The sequence below is a fragment of the Manis javanica genome, chromosome 4 (assembly GCF_040802235.1).
Source record: "Manis javanica isolate MJ-LG chromosome 4, MJ_LKY, whole genome shotgun sequence".
NCBI classification, from domain to species: Eukaryota; Metazoa; Chordata; class Mammalia; order Pholidota; family Manidae; genus Manis; species Manis javanica.
This window is the reverse complement of record NC_133159.1, coordinates 21,022,350-21,037,880: the sequence shown is the minus strand read 5'-3', so window position 1 is coordinate 21,037,880 and position 15,531 is coordinate 21,022,350. Positions and strand designations below refer to the sequence as shown.

At 46.8% G+C, this 15,531-nt stretch overlaps 1 protein-coding gene across 7 annotated transcripts in view; it reads left to right on the top strand.

The window, feature by feature from the left end:
• The first annotated feature begins 2,432 nt into the window (after positions 1 to 2,432).
• Positions 2,433 to 15,531, top strand: part of PTAFR (platelet activating factor receptor) — a 32,373-nt gene continuing 19,274 nt past the window's right edge. For 5 of the 7 annotated variants that reach the window (XR_012130081.1, XR_012130080.1, XR_012130079.1 and 2 more), the window contains exon 1: positions 10,961 to 11,548. The gene's annotated coding sequence lies outside the window, so the exon portion shown is untranslated. Of the gene's footprint in view, positions 2,525 to 10,957; positions 11,549 to 15,531 lie in introns of those variants that run through there. The other 2 variants (XM_073233478.1, XM_037010733.2) reach the window with 2 other exon arrangements.

Below are 15,531 nucleotides of genomic sequence, written 5' to 3'. Positions count from 1 at the left end.
GATCCATCACTGCCTTTGGCCTCAATCTCTTGCCTGGGTTTAAAATGAGGTGTCACCACCTAAAGATCCATCACTGCCTTTGGCCTCAATCTCCTACCTTCCAGGCTGGGGCCGCTCAGCAGCTGCCTGGGGCAGCCACAGCCAGGCCCCACCTTCAGCCCCTCCTGCTTCCTGTGACCCCAGAGGAGGTACAAGTAGGTGTGAGGGAGGCTGGGAGGAGTCTAGACCTGCATTGAGGGTGGAGCCTCTGAAGCAGGATTCCCGGTCTGTTTCCTTCTTCCCCTCCCCAGCCGCCAGGCCCATCCTAGCGAGCACATTTAGTTCATCTACCCCCCTGCTGGAGCTTATCAGAGCTTCTCACCATTGGCACGGGGAATTAAGGGAATGTCTGACTCTGAATACTGCGGATTGAGCATGGAAGGGTCTTGGAGTTACCTTACTGAGGATCTGTTGTCACTCAAGCTTTGTAATCCTGGCACATCACTTCCCGTCTCTGGGCTTTACCTTCCTCTCTGGTAAAATGAGGGTAAAATGCCTCCTCTATTGCTGTTATGTGAACTCTAGTGAAATTCTGTTTATTGTAAAAAGAACAAACCTCCCAAGTGGAGGCAGCAGGCCTGCATTTAGCAACAGACAGACTGGAGTCTGGAAACTTCTCTGAGCCTCAGCTTCCTAGCTCTTAAATCTGTTGCCCTGAGGGTTGAGAGCAGGGAAACCAGATGCCAGGCACAGCGGGCCACACAGTGGGTTCTACCCACACCCCCTCCTCCAGCAAGGTGTTCCCTGCTCCACGAATTGTGTGAAAGAGCAGGAGATTGAGGACAGTTGGGAAACTTGTTAAAGAGACAGTCTGGTCTCCCTGACAATTCTGATTCAGGATTGGGGGTTGGAGGGGAGAATGACAACTGGATCTTTAACAAACTCCCAGGTTAATGCAGCCAGAGCAGGGACAGCCAGTCTACTGTGAGGGTAGGGGGTGGATGGAGCTTGGGGTTCTGTATCTTTTTCCTACATCTGTGACTCAGCAGGGCAGCCATTAGGGAGGTAGGGGGCAAGTACATGTAGCTAGGAAGAGCCCTTGGGTAATGGAACTGCTTGCCCAGTCCCTGGCTTCCTCTTGAGTCCCTCTCCGCCTGCTCTGCAACATGGGCCGCCTCCCTTGGAATCACCTGGGTCCTTGTCAAAAATTCATTTCCTGGGCCCCAACACCAGCCCTGCTGAATCAGAATCTCTCAAAGAGGAATCTGAGAAACTGCATTTTTTAAACCTTCATTTTTAACAAGTTCTCCAACTGAGTCTGTTGGGGAGAAAGGATTTGACCCCCAATTCTGGGACAAAGGCAGGAGTTTGGGTAAATTAAGTGATTTTCATACTGAGTTTCTATTATGTGCCAGGCATCAAGTTAGGCCTAACATAAGGAGTATGTGTTGCTGTTATTGAACAGGGAAACTGGGGCTCAGAGATGTGTACTAGGGGTCTCAAGATGAAGACCAGAGGCTATGGTTAAACCCTGGTCTAGTGAGTTCTTACAATTGGTATTTGAGAATGTCCACCTATATCACTGTCCAGTTCGCTTTTCTGTGTGGCCTCTGTTTCCTGCTAAGCCCAATCGGATACTTTGGTGAAGGTGGGGCAGGAGGAAGAGATAAGGAATAACTTTTAGCAGGGAACATGCAAAGTTGGAGCTCAAGGTGCTGTCCCAGGCTTTTTGACAGAACTATGGCCCTTTGCCTTGGTCCAGCTAGGGACTCCTCAGAGCAAGGATTTGTCTTCTCCCTCATGAGGGCAGGGATGGCTCTGTCTCCCTCTCCGATGGGGGTGGCTTCAGAAGGCAGAATTTTCTCTTTTGGATCCCTGAAGGCAGGGCCATCTCCTCCTTGGTTGGGGGGCCCCTGTGCATAGGCTATGTCACACCCACTGGACTGTGGCTTCCTCGGGGCAAGACTGCCCATGTGTCCTCTCAGGAATACCTCCTGAAAGTCACTTCAGGTCTTTCCCATCAGCTTGGGGCTCACTGGAGTTGGGGCAGTGCACACTGACACTTGGGTTCCTGAGGACAGATCGGTTCCATCTCTCCCTCAGACATGGGACACAATTCCTCCCTCTTCTGCCAGCCCAGGCCCAGCCCTTCCTCCTGGGGCTCCATGTCAGACCGACCAGCCCAGTAATGTTAGCGTGAGCTAATGTGCGGAGAGAGAGAGACTCCCACGCTGTACTTGGGTATTTCCGGTGACCCTGGGGTCGGGGCTCCACCCAAGGAGCTGTCTATCTGGCGTTATGCTCTGCCCACTCAGCAGAGCCTGCAGGGAAGCCTCCCCTAATCCTGCCACTGCTGAATGGGGACTGGAGCGTAAAGTGAGTCACACAGGTAGGTCTGGGCCTGCCCTCTGCCTCTTCCTTCCTGGCACCACTTCCTGAATTCCCTGAGAAGCTGTCCAGGAAACATGTTTTTGGGGGCCCCCATCTTCTCTTCAGCCTCTTTGTCACCTTGCCTCGTAGACCACTGTCCCTTGCTGTTTCTAAGGTAAGAGGCTGGTAGCCTGGGTGAGAGGGTCAAGTTTGGCCACTTTGTCTAGCTGCATTGCAGAGTCCCTGAGGCTGGTCAAGCTCTGGAGGGGTCCGCTGGCTTAGGTCTGACTTCCTTCCCATCAGCAACCGCTAGTGGACACACAGCCCCACTGTGTCGCAGACACAGCACACATCCTTACATGCCTCACGGACCTTTCACACAACCACCAACAGACCTAGGATTCTCCCACACAGCACACATGCAACACACCCTCCCCACCCACAAGCATTTCATGGCCCTTCACAAATACACAACACAGCAGACCATGGACATCCACTGATATGGATCATGCCTCTCACTACACACAATATACAAACTGTCACAATGAGCACATCTCCCATGACTCATGTCGTTACCCACAGGGTGAACTGCACATCCTTGCAGACATAAAACACGTACATCAGCACTGACAGACACTATACACAAACCCTTGCAGGACACACAAACTCAGACATGAAAGACCCTCCGCTCACTCGCAAACAAACCTTCTTCACATAGACACACAAACATCCCATACACACATATACGTCAATGCAACTACATGTACATGTCACAGGAACTCCACCCCCAAACAGGTCCCCAAGATCCTTAGATGCCACTGCTCAGCCAAGGCAGGGGCTGGGGCCCAGTCAGCAGCAACACCGGGAGTGGTAGGGGTGCAGCCAGGAACAAGCTAGGGGTCGTGGCCACATCATGGAGCATGATGGAAGAGGTCACCTCTCCTGGTTGTCTGAGTACTGCTTCCTAATGGCCTTGGGACTTAGCATAAGCTGATCATAAAAAAAGCTAGCTAGCATGTATCACAGGCCTACTGTCGGTCAAACATCATGCTCAATGCTCTTACAAGCATTGTCTTATTTAATTATGTAATACTTGTATGAAGTAGATACTGTTATCCTCATTTTACAGCTGTGATTCGATAAAGGCTCAGAGAGGTTAAGAAACGCCCAATATGCCAGAGCTAGGAGGCAGCAATGGGATTTAGTCATAGGTAAGCCTGACCCCAGAGTTTACCTCTTTGTTATTTATTTTTAAATTTTAAATTAAAAATTTTAAAGAGGTAACAAATGAACAAGTTAAAAGCTCAAGAGAGAAAAAATACACAGTGGAAAGACTGCCTCCTATTTTTGTTCTCCAGCCTCCCAATTTCACTTGCTGGAGGAACCTGAGTTACCTCTTGGAGGCCTCTTGTAACAGCAGTTACAGAACATTCTAGCCATATGGGTTCCACAAGCGGTGCCCCTGCCTAGACACACAGGTAGTTGCTTCTGTCTGTCCCGGTGAAGAGTGGGGCCTGGAGCTCTAGGGCTCCTTCCCACCTGAGTCCTAAGTCCTCTCCTGCCCTAAATCCTCAGGGAGTCCCCCGGGCCAGGATCTTCTCCCTGTTATCTTGCTCCTGGGGGCCCTGGCCATACCCCTGAGCCTTCTCAGGATCAGCCGTGATGAAGTGACCCCTCTTATGATCTGGGGCAGGGGAGCAGTTCTCACTTGCCACGGAAGGAGTGTCCAGGCTGTCGAGGGTGAGCAGGGAGGACTCAGCCTTGACCAGAGTGGGGAAAGGATGAAGGAGAGGAGGAAGGGAGGGAGAAGAGTGACAGGAGCTGCCAGGCACTGTCCTTCATAGACCTAATCCCACTGTGTGGTAGGGAGGCCATCTTCCCTTTACAGGTGAAGAACCTGAGGCTCCGGTGGCCCAGCTTTTCAGTGGCAGAGTTGGGACTCAAAGTCCCAGAGTTTAAGGGAGGAGGAATAATAAATAAGACTGAGGGAGACAGAGCCAGAGAGAGCCAGAGAGAAGCATAGGTTTTGATGGAGAGGAGGAGGAAGATAGGCTTGACGTTTGCCAAGCATCAGGACTGACTGTCCCAGAGAGAAGGGACCTACTGCCCAAGTTACTTTAGGCCTCTTGGGGGTCTCTGGATTTGTAGTTAATTCCTCTCCTCCAGTGACTCTTTCTCTGTTCTGTTCATTTGCACTATTTGTCTATCTTAGGCTTAGACTGCCTGTCTTAATTACTGTAACTTTAAAGTAAATCCTGATATATGATGTGGCATGTTTCTTGACTTGTATATATAAATATTACAAATACCACTGTCGAGTTAAATTGAATATCACAAATATAATAGAAGTTTCCTGTGTACCTAACTAATCCTGCCCTGTCCCTCTCTCCCCATAGTTAATCATATCCTGAATTTGTTTTTATATATTGATGCATATATATTGTGTCCCCTGAGAGTAATAGAGGTTTTTTTTGCTATCATTAATGTACACTTACATGAACAACATTATAGTTACTAGACTCCCCCTATTATCAAGTCCCCACCACATACCCATTACAGTCACTGTCCATCACATAGTAAGATGCTATAGAATTACTACTTGTCTTCTCTGTGTTATACTGCCTTCCCTGTGTCCCCGCCCTCTACATTATACGTGCTAATTGTAAGGCCCCCTTTTCCCCCTTATCCCTCCCTTCCCACCCATTCTCCCCAATCCCATTCCCTTTGGTAACTGTTAGTCCATTCGTGGGTTCTGTGAGTCTGCTGCTGCTTTGTTCCTTCAATTTTTGCTTTGCTCTTATACTCCACAGATGAGTGAAGTCATTTGATACTTGTCTTTGTCCACCTGGCTTATTTCACTGAGCATAATGTCCTCTAGCCCCATCCATGTTGTTGCAAATGGTAGGATTTGTTTTCTTCTTATGGCTGAATAATATTCCATTGTGTATATGTACCACATCTTCTTTATCCATTCATCTACTGATGGACACTTAGATTGCTTCCATATCTTGGCTATTGTAAAAAGTGTTGTGATAAACATAGGGGTGCATATGTCTTTTTGAATCTGAGAAGTTGTATTCTTTGGGTAAATTCCAAGGAGTTGGATTCCTGGGTCAAATGGTATTTCTATTTTTAGTTTTTTGAGGAACCTCCATATTGCTTTCTACAATGGTTGAACTAATTTACATTCCCACCAGCAGTGTAGGAGGGTTCCCCTTGCGCCGCATCCTTGCCAGCATTTGTTGTTCTTAGGCTTTTCAATGCTGGCCATCCTTACTGGTGTGAGGTGACATCTCATTGTGGTTTTAATTTGCATTTCCCTGATGATTAGTGATGTGGAGTATCTTTTTCTGTGTCTGTTGGCCATTCTAATTTCTTCTTTGGAGAACTGTCTCTTCATATCCTCTGCCCATTTTCTAATTGGGTTAATTGCCTTTTGGGTATTGAGGCACGTGAGTTCTTTATATATTTTGGATGTTAACCCCTTGTTAGATATGTCATTTACAAATATATTCTCCCATACTGTAGGATGCCTTTTTGTTCTGCTGATGGTGTCCTTTGCAGTACAGAAACTTTTTAATTTGATATAGTCCCATGAGTTCATTTTTGCTTTTGTTTCCCTTGCTCAAGGAGATGCATTCAGGAAGAAGTTGCTCATGCTCCTGAAAAAATTCAGGAGATTTTTGCCTGTGTTGTCTTCTAAGAGTTTTATGGTTTCATGACTTACATTCAGGTCTTTGATCCATTTCAAGTTTACTTTTGTGTATGGGGTTAAACAATAATCCAGTTTCATTCTCTTATATGTAGCTGTCCAGTTTTGCCAACACCAGCTGTTGAAGAGGCTGTCATTTCCCTATTGTTTGTCCATGGCTCCTTTATCATATATTAATTGACCATATATGGTTGGGTTTATATCAGGGCTCTCTAGTCTGTTCCATTGGTCTATGGGTCTGTTCTTGTGCCAGTACCAAATTGTCTTGATTACTGTGGCTTTGTAGTAGACCTTGAAGTTGTGGAGCATAATCCCCCCAGCTTTTTTCTTCCTTCTCAGGATTGCTTTGGCTATTTGGGGTCTTTTGTGGTTCCATATGAATTTTAGAACGATTTTCTCTAGTTTGTTGAAGAATGCTGTTGGTATTTTGTTAGAGATTGCATTGAATCTGTAGATTGCTTTAGGCAGGATGGCCATTTTGACAATATTAGTTCTTTCTATCCATGAGCATGGGATGTGTTTCCATTTATTCGTATCTTCTTTAATTTCTCTCATGAGTGTCTTGTAGTTTTCAGAGTATAGGTCTTTCACTTCCTTGGTTAGGTTTATTCCTAGGTATTTTATTCTTTTTGATGCAACTGTGAGTGAAGTTTTTTTTCCTGATTTCTCTTTCTGCTAGTTCATTGTTAGTTTACAGGAATGCCACAGATTTCTGCATATTAATTTTGTATCCTGCAACTTTGCTGAATTCAGATATTAGATCTAGTAGTTTTGGAGTGGATTCTTTAACGTTTTTTATCTACAATATCATGTCATCTGCAAACAGGGACAGCTTGACTTCTTCCTTGCTAATCTGGATGCCTTTTATTTCTTTGTGTTGTCTGATTGCTGTGGCTAGGAACTCCAGTTCTATGTTGTATATAAGTGGGAAGACTGATCATCCTTGTCTCATTCCCCATCTTAAAGGAAAAGCTTTCAGCTTTTTCGCTGGTAAGTATAATGTTGGCTGTGGGTTTGTCATATATGGCCTTTATTATGTTGAGGTACTTGCCCTCTCTACCCATTTTGTTGATAGATTTTAACACAAATGGATGTTGAATTTTGTTGAATGCTTTTTCAGCATCTATGGAGATGATCATGTGGTTTTTGTCCTTTTTGTTGATGTTGTGGATAATGTTGATAAATTTTTGAATGTTGTACCATCCTTGCATCCCTGGAATAAATCCCACTTGATCATGATGGATGATCTTTTTGATGTATTTTTTAATTTGGTTTGCTAATATTTTGTTGAGTATTTTTGCATCTATGTTCGTCAGGGATATTGGTCTGTAATTTTCTTTTTTTGTGGTTTCTTTGCCTGGTTTTGGTATTAGAGTGATGTTGGCCTCATAGAATGAGTTTGGAAGTATATTCTCTTCTTCTACTCTTTGGAAACTTTAAGGAGGATGGGTATTAGGTCTTCACTAAATGTTTGATAAAATTGAGTGGTGAAGCCATCTGGTCCAGGAGTTTTGTTCTTAGGTAGGTTTTTGAATACCAACTCAATTTCATTGCTGATAATTGGTTTGTTCATATTTTCTGTTTCTTCCTTGGTCAGCCTTGGAAGGTTGTATTTTTCTAGAAACTTGTTCATTTCTTCTAGGTTATCCAGTTTTTTAGCATATAATTTTTCATAGTATTCTCTAATAATTCTTTGTATTTCTGTGGTATCCATAGTGATTTTTTCTTTCTCATTTCTGATTCTGTTTATGTGAGTAGATTCTCTTTTTTTCTTGATAAGTCTGGCCAGGGGTTTATCTATTTTGTTTATTTTCTTGAAGAACCAGCTCTTGCTTTCATTGATTCTTTCTATTGTTTTATTTTTCTCAATTTTATTTATTTGTGCTCTCATCTTTATTATGTCCCTCCTTCTACTGACTTTGGGCCTCATTTGTTCTTCTTTTTCTAGTTTCACTAATTGTGAGTTTACACTGCTCATATGGGATTGTTCTTCTTTCCTGAGGTAGGCCTGGATTGCAATGTACTTTCCTCTTAGCACGGCCTTCACTGCGTCCCACAGATTTTGTGGTGTTGAATTATTGTTCTCATTTGTCTCCATATATTGCTTGACTCTGTTTTTATTTGGTCATTGATCCCTTGATTATTTAGAAGCATGTTGTTAAGCCTCCATGTGTTTGTGCTGTTATGTGTTGTTTTGAAGTAAATCCTAATTATATAATTTTATCTGTACACATATTCTATGTATCTGTAAAAGATGAGAATTATTTTTAACATAACTGTGAAACCATTAACTGTTAATATTAATTCCTTAATATATAATTGAATATATGATGTGTTCAAATTTCTGATTGTCTTATAAATTTTCTTCTTTCCTCTTTCTTTCTTCCTTCCTCCTTCTTTTGCCTGCTCCCTCCCTTCCCTCCTTCTTTCCTTCATTTTCTTCCTTCCTCCCATCCTTCCTTCTCCTCTCTCCTCCCCATCCCTTCGTTTCCTTTTCCCTTTCTGTTCCCTTCCTCTCTTTTTATCATTATTTGGCTGTAATATTTTAAAGAAATTCCCTGTAATTTTATCTCTAACATTTCCATATATATGGACATTTTCTCATATAACACACCACAATTATCACTTAATAAAAATAAAAGTAATTCCTTAAAATCATCTAAAATCCTGTCCATATTAAATTCTCTCTGATTTCTCAAGTATATCTGTCTTGGATAGCTCCTGTTTTCCACTCCAGATCCACTCTGTACCCTTCTCCACCCTGCTCTGTGGGAGCCATTTGGACTACATTAACCATCTCCCTCACTACTGGTTGGGCTCAGCCAATGGGAAGCACTGGTAAGACATCAGAGGGTGGAAGATGAGTGATTTAGGTGTTTCCTGGTTCCCTCTCTGTCAGGTCATTGAGGAGCAGCAACATCTTATCAACCAAGTTCACAGCTCCTGTCAGGCACCCCTCTCCAGAAGGCTACCCTCTCAGGGTTCCAGTAACTGCTCCCTCTCATCAGCTCTTGAGAGTATAAGGGCTCCCCCTGTTGGTAGCCTTGGGGGCACAACATGGTTCCTTCTGGTTTTCTAGTATACTGCCCTCACCAATTTAAGTAGTCCTTGTTGCCTCAGAATGCCCATTTGCAGTGTGCCATCTCTTTCCTGGACCTGAACTGATACATATGTCTTTTAAAGTTGGTTTGATCCATTCAGGGTCCAAAAGAAATCCACAGGTTATATTTGATTATGTTCCTTAAGTCTCTTTTTAATCTAGAGCAGTCTCCTTCCTCCTGTTTTTTTCATCGTGTGGTTGATCTGTTGAAGGAGCCAGAACAGTTGTCCTGTAGAGTGTCTTTGTCCAACATTCTGGATTTGGCTGATTGCTTCTCTGCAAGGTCCTTTCATTTGTTCTTGTGTCTCCTGTATTTCCTACAAACTGAAGGTGAGCTCTAAAAGACTTGCTTAGATTCAGATCTGGATATGTTTTAAAGTAGAACTGACAGAATTTGCTAACAGAATGGATGCGGGTGTGAGAGAAAGGAGGAGGCAATCTCAGTTTCTTCAATTGTAAAAGATTGATAATAATTTCTGCCTACACACTCTGCTTATTGATAATCCCAAAGAAGTACCAGAATTCAGTTGCTACATGGATATAAGTAAGGGACTACTGAAAAGGAGGTTTGAGACAGGTGTTCCTGGAGTCTGTGGTCAAATGCAGACTGGTTAATCCTGGAGGTCCCTCCAAGCTTGATGTCTCACCTGGTGTGTGGTGGGTGGAGAGCTCCTCAGACTGTGAAGCCAGTTTTAGAAAAGAGGATCTGGACTGGGGAGCAGACCTAGGCTTTCAGGTGGATAGTGGGTGTGAAGGTCAAATGCAATGAACAGACCATGTTCTCTTGTGTCTCAGAGCATTCAAAGTTCAAAATGCCTCCAAGGGGGGATGAGGGGTGATGACAAAACTGGGCCTTTTCAGGGCCCCTAGCAGGAGGCCTGGGCCACATAGAGGGATTTGGGAGAGTGTGTGTGGTGGGTGAATGCGGAACAGTGTGTGTGAATGAACTGGAGGAAGAGGTGACTCTGGGCAAATGTGAGTAAGGGATAACACATTTGGGCTCCTGTGTGTGTGTGAGTGGAGGAATGTAATTGTGAGTGGGGGGTCTTTGCAGTGATAACATGCACTGAGTGTATGTGAGCCTGCAAAAGTTATGTGTCAGTAGTTGGGTGTGTCTGCTGTGCGTGATGGAGGTGGAGCTGTAGGAGAGGGGCAAATGTTTGGCTCTAGTTCTTCAGGGCTGAGGACAAACAGATGGTTTGTCCTTTCAGATCCATTTTTGGCTTTGCAAAGGGACAGCAGTGGGGGTCCCAGTCACCAGGAGGAGGCTAGCCCAGATACCTAGCATGGCTGGGGCAGGATGCTGCGTGGTGCTGGTGTGGGGGTCAGGGGCCTCTTCTCTGGGTTCTGCTCTGTTCCTGCCTTGCTGTGGGACCCTGGTCCTGTCTGGACCTGTTTCCCTCTGTGTGTAGGAGGGTGTTGGATTGGCTGATATATGAGGGATAGCACCCACTACAGCGCCTTTTACCTTTATTGAGTGAGTGAATGAGTAGGTAAATGGAGTAGATCCTGAGGCAGGGAGCTCTGGTCCCTCCCTGATTTATGTACATGCAAAGCTTCCACCCACCTGACTTTCACACTCACGCACACTTACACTCCCGTGTTCACCCCCTCAGTTGCCCACACTTATTCACCCTCACTATTCCCACTAACTCATCTGCTGCCAAACTTCTGTTCAGAGTCTTATGACATATCCTCCTTCCCCCAGGCCTGCAGCATTCTGTCCCCACGGGTTCTTCCTGCGTCACCAGGGAAGCCCAGTCCAGCCATGCCACTGGCCACGGCAGCTCTTCTGAGCCCCTCCCATCCCTCCCTTTTCTCCTTTCCCCCTTTCCTCCTTCTCTCCCTTTCTCTCATTTTTTGTCTCTCATGGTCCCACAGACACACACTCACTGTCAGTCTCATCTTTTTCTCTTTTAACTCCCTGGTTGTTGTGTGTCCTTGTTCCTCCGCGTGCTCTCTCTCTCTCTCTCTGTATATAACTGTTTATACTCTGGCCTTCCTCCCTCCATCTCCCATTTCTTCCTGACTTTCTCCTCTCTCCCCTCTCGCTCTCGTGCTCTTTCTCAAGTGCACGCTCTCTCACCTCTTGCTCTCTCTTTGCCCTTTGTCTTTCTCATCCCAGCCCTCGAGCTTGGTGGCCGCTGCCCTCACCCCCTGCCCCTCGCTCTGTGAGAAACCTCTGAGCAGTGCCCCGGGTCCAGGTGACCCAACTCGGGGCTGGCTGTGCTATCCGGTGGAGAGGCCCTGGGGCATTTCCTCCCAGGGGTGACTTGGCAGTGGCTAACTCTGTTTCCTCACTTCTGCAATTTCCAGACAGCACAGAGGCTGGGTCTGCAAACGGAGACACTTAGATCCCACAGCTGCAGCCACTGCTCCCGGTCCAGGTAAGGGGGCGCCCAGCCCTGGCTGGGCAAGGGGGAGGCATGTGAAAATGTTCTCAGGAGCCCAAAGTCCTGCCCCTAGCCTGTGCCCAAGTTTGTCTTGTTTGAGTTTGGTGCATGATATGTATGATCTTAGGATATGAGTGGAATCCATGGATGATAAGTAGTATGTTTTAAGACACTGTTTTCACATCTTCCTCAGGCCCAGAGTCTCATGTTTAAAAATAATTTGTTGTGACCAAATTACCCAGGAAATCCAGCTCCCCTTTTTGGTTCTCTGAGGTCAAGGCAGTGCTGAAGTGACCTCAGAGGCCTCACTGGGAGGTGGTTGTGGTGATGAGGGAGGCTACCTAGATCTCAGGGAGCTGAATGCCATCTACCTCACGAGCCATGTGACCTTGGCCAAATTGTACTCCCTCTAGGCACCTCAGCTTCCTAAGTTCTTAAATGAGGCTAATGCCACTTCCCCAGCAAGACTGTCGGGAAAGGTAAAGGGTCTGGTACAGGGATGGGTATTTAGGAACTCACTAGATGTTAGGTTTTCCTGGGGGTTGAGGAAGCTGGCCCACAACCAGTTTCCCTCATCAGGTCCCCGGTGCAGGGACAGGGAACAGGCTGGTACCTCCTGTCCTTTGCTGGCAGCAGGTCCTGATATGGGCTTGGGGAACCAGAGCTGCTGTCCAGACACTTGCTGACCTGTGAAGAATGAAGGAACCAGCAGAGTCTTTCCCAAGCCTTCAGGCAGCTCTGATTTAGCTCTGACTGAATACCCAGCTGTGCTGCGGGCGCTTGGTGTGTGTGTGTGTGTGTGTGTGTGTGCGTGTGTGTGTGTGTGTGTGTGTGTGTGCACGCAGGTGTTGGGGAAGCTAAAGAAAGAGACATACATCCCTGCCCTTAGGTATTGACAATGCAGCCAAGGAAAGAAGTCTGCTCTGAGGGGGAAGAAGTGACCCTGAGCTGGAGGTGGATACCCAGGGTTTTGATTTCAGCTCTTGCTTAAAAGCTGGGGCCTTGGGCAACTCAGGAACCTCACTTTCCTCCTTTGCAGACTGGGGTTTAAAGTACTGACCTGGTGGGTTTGTGCAGAGGATGAAGGGTGAGGCTGGGTGGGACACTGCTTTGTCAGTCATCAGATGCTGTGCAAACGTGAGCCAGTGTTACCACAAACACTGACACTGCAATTCTTACTGTAAATGCTGTACCGTGAGGAGTTTGTCTTGTTTGAGTTTGGTGCGTGATATGATCTTAGGATATGAGTGGAATCCATGGATGATACGTAGTATGTTGTACTTGAAAAAGAAGAGACAGAGGGCAGGAGGCCCAGCATCTGGTCCCAGCTCTGCCCCAGCACTGTTAGCACCTTGGGCAAGTCCTTTCTCTTCTCTGAGCTGGATTTCCCCATCGGTCCAGTCAAGGTTCGGGTGAGGGATTCACGGTCTATGGCATTAGTGACAAATTGTGCCTCCTGGACCGACTTTCCACTCCTGACTGGTTTTGCAGTGGGAGGGAGTTTGTGATGAGAGCCTAGGATCTTGTCTGTTGTCCTTTTATAGGGAGAGCTTTATGGAGAGACCTCCTGCTCCCCACCCCAAGCCTGCGAACGTGGCCTTGTCGAGAAGGGGGTATTCTTTTTCAGTGGCAGTCCCTCCTTTTCCACACTGGTCCCTCCACCCCACTAAGGGTTGGCTCAGGGGGCAGAGGGTGGGCTACAGCTGAGCTATGGGCTCAACTGGTCATGGGAGATGTGTCTGGATTGGGAGTGGAGCCTGTTCCCAGAAGGACACATTCTGGGTCCCCAGTGCAACCACCTCTCTGAGCAGCCATACTGTTGGGTTCCTTGGCTGATGGTGGGAAGGGAGAGAAGCTTCTGGTGTGTGCATGTGTGTCTGTGGTTGTGTGGGGTGGGCTGGGGAGCTGGCTCTGGCTATGTCCACATGTGCCTGGAGCTTGACCAACCTGCAGGTGGGCCTGGCCCAGTGTAACAGTTCCCAGAAGCAGGATCAGCAACTAAACCAGCTGAGAGGTTGGTACCTTCTTCTGCCCTGTGCTTTCAGCCCAAGGGGGTCCAGAGCCAGGCTGTGTGAGTGTGTGACAGAGAGAGAACATGTTGGGGGAAGACTACCACTCAGCAGCTCCTTCCACCCCTTTTGTTCTATAGGGCCTGGGTTTGGAGTTAGCTCACTGGCTGATGGGAAAAGCATGTAAAAAATCTGTGCAGATCCCTATATAGTTTAAGAAGTCCACTTCAACTTATCAAGTTGTTTACTGTTTACCAACCCTTTATCACTCCCAATGATCTCATTTCCTTTCACATCAATGCTTTGGAGGGTGGCATTTTGCAGATAAAGAGCCCAAGGCTCAGAATTGGGCAGAGACTCACTCAGGCTGATGGGTGGCAGGGCTGAGGCCTGAGTTCAGATCCTCTGATCCCAGTTCCTGTGGCTTCTGTTCAGCTATCCCTGCTTGTGGCTGGTTTGGTGGATGGCCAATTTGTTCGCTCGTTCATTCGTTCAACCAACATTTTCAGAAATCTGGGAAGCTCACAGTTACTGAGCAATAACCATGCATAAGTTGCTTCATTCTGCTCTTACAACTACACTGCGAGGAAGGTTTTCTTAGTATTTTGCAAATGAAGGAGAGGAGGCTGCAAGAGCCAAAGACCAGAAAGGAAAGAGCAGAGCCAGGTGCAGATCTGGATCTATGTGACCCCAGGCCTGAGCCCTGTACCCTGTATTTTCCCTTAGGCCGGGTCCTGGGTACCTACGAGGGTACCAGCAAGACTCAGGATCTCCCAGGCAGGGAAGACATAGTCCATTGGTGTGATTACTGGTATAACAGAGGGGTGTGCCCAGTGCCGGGGAAAGCCCGGGGGCGGAAATGCCTCCCCACTCCCTCCTCCCTGCTCTGTCCAACTTCCAGAAAACAAGCAGAGGGGGAAGGGTGACTCAAGACTCACAGACAGGGTATCTGAGAGATGGGAGAGATTCAGGCCAGGCCGGGGGTCCCCCAACTCCACCAGGAGGTCCCAGGCCAGCTGAGTAGAGACTGAGTCTAATCAGTGTAATATACATACTGGGGTTGGTGGGGCCGGCAGTGAGAAGGAACATGGGAAACTTGGGAAACTTGGGTATACTGGGCCACCTCCATCTCTAGGGCCCTAGACCCTGTCCCTGAACTCTCCCCAGGCAAGCAGCTCCATTCATCCACCAATAGATGTACCTGGCATGGTGCTAGACTCCTTGAACTGCCAACTGTGGGGAGCCCCAGAGCTCAGGATAATTGCTCCCTTAATTTCCCTGAAATCCCCCTGCTTCTTGGAGAAATGGTAATGAAACCATTCCATGAGGGAATCTTTAGAGGGTATTGCCAGCATGGCCAGCCTGGGGCACAATTGCCAAGCAACAGGAGAGTCAGAATAGGAGGTTACTCATTTATTGAGCACCTACTATATGCCAAACACTTTAGCATTTAACCTCAGGGCTATCCTGTGAGGTCAATGTTGATAGTATTCCCTCTTCATAGATGAGAAAACTAGGACTCACAGAAGGGAGATGATTAAACTATGGTGTTTTAACTGTCCCAGGGAATCTAAGGGCTGGGAATGGCTGAGACTGGCGCGTGACGGTTTGGATGTGAAGGATGAGGGGCTGTGTGACTCTGTGTATGTGTGCATGTGTATGTATTTAGTAAATATTTCTTGAGTGTTTGCCATGTACGAGGCCCTGTGATGCCTACTGTTGAATTGCCAGAAAGAAGCCTTGCACCAAGGGAATTCCTAATCCAGAAGGAAAGAGAAATCAGCAGCCATTATAATGCAGTGTGACGTTATGTTTTGGGAACCAGAGGGGGCACCTCTAACCCTATCTGGAATAGAGAAGTAAGACTAACAGTAGCCACCATTCATTAAGCTCTTATAGATCAGGCATGTTCTATTTAATCCTTACTACAACCCTACGAGGTAGGTAATTATTACTATTATTTGTTAC